Source organism: Enhydra lutris, unplaced genomic scaffold (genome assembly GCF_002288905.1).
Source record: "Enhydra lutris kenyoni isolate GAN:26980312 unplaced genomic scaffold, ASM228890v2 scaffoldscaffold30, whole genome shotgun sequence".
Taxonomy (NCBI): Eukaryota; Metazoa; Chordata; class Mammalia; order Carnivora; family Mustelidae; genus Enhydra; species Enhydra lutris.
Genome location: NW_019154114.1, coordinates 6,424,041 through 6,429,493, shown reverse-complemented (window position 1 = coordinate 6,429,493; position 5,453 = coordinate 6,424,041). Strand labels below are relative to the sequence as shown.

The 5,453-nt window shown below is 35.2% G+C and overlaps 1 protein-coding gene across 4 annotated transcripts in view; it reads right to left on the bottom strand.

The window, feature by feature from the left end:
* Positions 1 to 3,650: 3,650 nt before the first annotated feature.
* LOC111152770 (nuclear factor of activated T-cells 5) overlaps positions 3,651 to 5,453 on the bottom strand; it is a 107,789-nt gene continuing 105,986 nt past the window's right edge. For all 4 annotated transcript variants that reach the window (XM_022511393.1, XM_022511394.1, XM_022511395.1 and 1 more), the window contains one exon: positions 3,651 to 4,791. The gene's annotated coding sequence lies outside the window, so the exon portion shown is untranslated. The remainder of the gene's footprint in view (positions 4,792 to 5,453) is intronic.

The following is a 5,453-nucleotide window of genomic DNA, read 5'->3' as shown; positions in this document are numbered from 1 at the left end:
TGGAGTCTCAAAGATAATAAAATTTTCATTAGCATTCAGGTAAGACCTATCATTAGTTGATCAAGATGAAGATAAATTTAGGTAATTTATATAAAGCTAAAACAGTATAATTCTATAATTTATTACTTATCATCCCTCAAAGGAACAATTCTAGCAATGTATCTTCTCTGTTACTCTTAGGCCAAAGGGAGAAATTTATGAAGTTGTTTTCTACAGTAATCGAAAAATGGAGAAAGAGTGACTAAATGGAAAAATTGAAGTTGGGGCTATGAAATCATTTGTGTATTTGTTTTTGGCAATAGTGAAAAATGAAAATACAAGAAAGGGGCACTATCATGGTAAAAAGGCACTTTTTCCATAAGCATTTGATTTAGATATAAAATATTAATTTAAAAAAATTTCCTGAAAGTGGAGTAAAAATAGAATTTTATTAATAAATGAGGCTAGAATGGCATGGAAAAAAATGGGATTAAAGAAGTAATTAGAGCACTGAGACAATTCACAAGTGACACTATGTTACTCTGATATTTACTGCATTCTGCATTATGAACATTATGTCCATGATTTAGTTTCAGTGACACAAATAAGCAGAGGAGAAAACCTCTTTTTAATATGTTATGAGATTCTACTAACCTAACTTACTAGTGCATGAACTCTGAGCTATTTTTCTAATAAAGCTGCCAAACTATATAGTTTCTGTCTCCACGGAGTCCCTCCTTATAACCAAAGCTGTGCAGATACAACACGGCTGCACTGAGTAGGGATGAAGCCTGTGGTCATGAAGCAGAGTAAAGCTAACAGGCCTCATATAATTTTTAATTAATTAGAAAAAAAATCAACTAGGAAACAGGTATTAGAATTAGAATTAATTGTTCAAAAGGATTATTATCTTAGTTCTAGATGGGTTCAGATATAACTTCTCTCTCATTTCCTTTGACATTATTTTTCCTAGGCAGATTAACTGAAGTTGTGATGGACAAGAAATGCACTATAATGAAATTCTCAACTACAGCATATACAATATTACCAAAAAAGAAAAGGAAGGAAGATCTTTCACTAATTCTGCTTTTATAATAAAGCCCTTCAAAAACCTGTTCTAGGGAGACTGGTAAAAACAGATATGCACTAAATAACAGCACAATACTCTAATTACAAAGGTAACATGATAAAGCTCTGAAGCAAATATGACTTCTACTTATCTTCTCCCATGTTGGTGTGGATATATAATGGAATGACAATAAGGAACAACACACACACATGCATGTGCGCGCGCGCACACACACACACACACACACACACACACAGATAAGCTCCAAGCATTAAGGTGAGCTGCTAAAAGCAAGAGCAGTTGAATGTAACAATATAAAGGAATAAAAAAGGTTCATAGTTTATTTAGGTCCTTCTGCCATAAATAAATTTAATAAATTGTTGCTTCCAAGGCCTTTGCTAGCTCTTGGAATCTCTCCCATTTGTAACAGTAATCTGGAAATTGTATTATTAGCACAAGTATCAACCACTGACCACTGAGCTAACTCTTCAGTAAGAAGAGAAATGCTTTTTGAAACCAAATATTCAGAATGCTGTACTTAACATTGACCTTTAGGGGTAAGGAACATTAAACAATGTTAAAAAAAATTATCATTATTGAATAAGAATATGGTAGCATAGCACAGCCCTTGTATAAATAACCACAAAATTTATGAAAATAAAAATAGGGTTTTCTGCCTCCATCCAATCAAGCCACTATACAGTTCAGGTGTATGTTCTGTTCTAAACTTAGATACTATTAAACAGAAAATTGGTCCCTGGTGACTTGGCATTGGCAATCAGCATTTTACAATGATAAGCCTCTTGCTAAACAACAGAACAGAAGTCAGCACACAAGCCAGTCTTCTTGCCACCACTTCATCCACAGAGCAGTGTTAACAAACATTTTAATTGGAACTTGGTGAACAAATAGACTTCCTGAGTCTCTGTGTAATCTCTTAGAAAAAAAGTCAGAAAACTCAGAAATAAACTTACAGTATTTTATTTCTACTTCTTATTTTATACCTGCTGGGTAAGCTAACTCTTTATAACTCTGCAATTAGAGTTTTACGTTTTAAAACTGAAGCACTGGATTGTGTGGCTGTCCTTCTTATAACCTGAACTATATTGGGTAATTTTTCCTGACGGGGTGGGGAGAGATGATATATTGAGGAAAATGCTTTTGGTTCAGAGAATTTATAAAGTAGCTCTGGATATTACAAGATGGGGAAAATGTTATTAAAATTACAAACATGGGATTTTTTTTTTAGTGTCATTATAAATAAAAGGCATAGAATACAGAAATCCAATTAATAACAATAACAATAAAATATTAAATATATAGTGAGCAAGGACTGAATGGCTCATTCTTGTGAAACACCATTTGACATAACTGCCTAGATGGGTTTCCTTACTCTTAACATTTTGCTGAGTGAAAGATCCAGCAAACACACAGTAAGCTGCCTTTAGCCCACTAATAACATCAAGGAACTGCCTGATGGAATGGCCACAGATGAACAGGTCATATGTTTCAAAAGATACTTAAATACTCAATAAAGACATAACAAACCCCCCCCCCCCACTGTTATCAGACGCCACGTTGTGGTAGAACATCAGACAAACTCACAAATTTAACCACAAAAATGTGTGGCAAAAAAAGAATAGTTTATATATATGTATATATATAAATTTCTATATTTATGCCAATGTACTCACTCAGTACAAATAGCAAAATAGTATACCATTTCCTAAATACAAAATATAGCTTTCCAAAAAAATGAAACACACATTAGATATAAACCATCCAAAACTTGAACGATTGAAAACTGTATTCAAAAGTAAATGACCCAGAGTAGGTCTCTTTCTGAAAAGTTCCCTTCATATCGGCAAGAAGCCTGTACTACTGAAAACGTAATTCAATGCCTCTCAATCAGAGAGAGAAAGAAAGAAAGGGTTGGGGGTGGAGGAAAGAATATATAAGAACAAAGAGAAAAAACAAATTAGAAGAGCACATTCAAAGAACTAAGGAAGACCACAAAAAGGGGGGAAAAATCTGGCTGTATAAACAAAACCAACACCACAATTCCACAAAGGTCAACTAAATGTATAGGATAGAAAAAAATTAAAAACAAACAGAAAAGTAGCCTTCAACAAACAATTAACAGGCTATTTTTTTGTACACTTAAAAAAATAAATGAAATGGACATGAATACCAAAACATCTTATCTACATATAGAAGCCACACACAATTTGGCCTTAAACTGTATTAACAGCTTTCTACATGCCAAAAGGGAAAAAAGACATAAGCATGTGTCCAGACAACAGGTTGTAGTGAGAAGAGAAGTGGGCATCCCATGGGTGGCAAGAACACCCAGAACTGTATAACTAATGCTACAACTGCAAATTCTGGAGTGTGTAATTTTGCTCTCTATAGATGTAACACAAGTTAATTCTTCATTTTAAGTCAATGATATGACCCTGTAAAGCCCAAGGCTTGTGGGAACCATCAGATAAGTGACCACTTCAAACCGTAAAGCACTGAGGTGACAAGTGAATTACACTCACTGCAGTTCAGGGAGAAGTGATGTTTCAAGAAATTTTAGTTTGCCTTTTTATTTTTTTTTAATTAAAATGTACACTGTTTCCTATTAGAGGGAAAATTTGAAGACTTCAGAACAGCACCGTTCATGGAAAAAAAATGCATTGTTTGTTTCTCAGGAATCAGCTCCCCTCATTCCTGAAAGGGTAACCCCCTGCCCCACCTGTGCTGCAGGAGTTGCTGGGTTACCCCACACCAAAGTGGCCTTTTCCTTTAAGTTGTTACAGGGTCACAAAGCTAACAGTATATTACTAATTGTCTAAAAAAAAGTGAAGAAGAGGGGGAGAAGAATATAAATGAATATAAAAAGGGAACATCGGTCCACGACTGGGATAAAAAAAAAGCAGACTCAAATTGCTATGTCAGTTTTAACTGCTGTAGGAGGATATCAGAACATAATTTACCACACATTATCCCCTTCATTTTTTGATAGAGCAAGATAATTATTATTCTATGCACAGTTATGGCTGAACCCTTTAAGAGAAACACAGAGAATTAACAACTCTCTGAAAAAATCAATAGCATTCGGTTTGTGTGTTGTCTGCCTTTGTGATAAAGAAGCCTCTTATCTGTGTAGAGCTCTTAATACAGCTTACTTATCAGAATGTTACCCCTTCAGTTTCTCCGTAAAAGCTGAAAAAATATTCCTTCACTTTGGCCAATAGCTGTGCTTTTTATATTGAAAAATCACAGCCTTAGTTTTCGTTACTATTTGAACTTTCCTTTTTTAAAAGCCATTACTTGACTAAAACAATGCAGGAAATAAAATATGAAAAATGAAAAAAGAATGAAAGTAAACATGACATTATGAATTACTTTCTAATAGCAATAATAACTGAGCAGTCCAGCTTTTGGATTTAAACTGTACTTTTAAAGAAACAGTGCCTAGGAAAATAGCAACAATTAATTCTGTCAGCTGGAAACTTAAATAGATTCTCAGTCATCACTGTTATTAGGAATATAAAATATGAAGACGTTACCAACGGTGGCTAATCACTGCAACAGGCAGCACTGATGTGCTCTTTTGCAGTAAGAGTAAAATCTACCCATTTACTCAATCACAGTTTTTCATACTTTGTTTTGTTTTTAAAGTAACAGTTCAAAAATCCTCATGGAATCACATGATCTCAGGACATCTTGGAATCAGAATTTTCTTCATGGAATTTCTAAAAAAGAAGGAGAAGTTGAATATAACTCACTAGGGAGTGAAATCATTTAGAAATTTCCCATTACCCAATGGGATGTCTATTGGGTAATGGGACATTACCCAATGTCCCCAAAGTTGGATGTCCCCAAAGTATATTATAGTACTATAAATGATACTCCATTATATTTATACTTCCACAGACTTTTCTAACTCAGTCTGTATTTCTTGAGGAAGGGAGAAATGAGATGTAATTATATCCAATATATAGTACATTCGTTAGATATTCTGTCATTCCACAGCAAAGAAACTTAGCACCAGAAGGATAGCCTAGTACTAACAATACAACTACGAGCTATCATTCAGGGTAACTTATGCAGATCAAAAAAAGTGCCATCTTGGGACCTGGGTAGCTCAGTTGGTTAAGCCTCTGCCTTCGGCTCAGGTCATGATCTTGGAGCCCTACATCGGGCTCTCTGCTCAGCGGGGAGCCTGCTTCCCCCTCTCTGCTTGCCTCTCTGCCTACTTGTGATTTCTCTATCGAATAAATAAAAATTTTTTTAAAAAAGTGCCATCTAGGGGCGCGTGGGTGGCTCAGTGGGTTAAGCTGCTGCCTTCAGCTTGGGTCGTGATCTCAGAGTCCTGGGATCGAGCCCTGCATCGGGCTCTCTGCTCAGCAGGGAG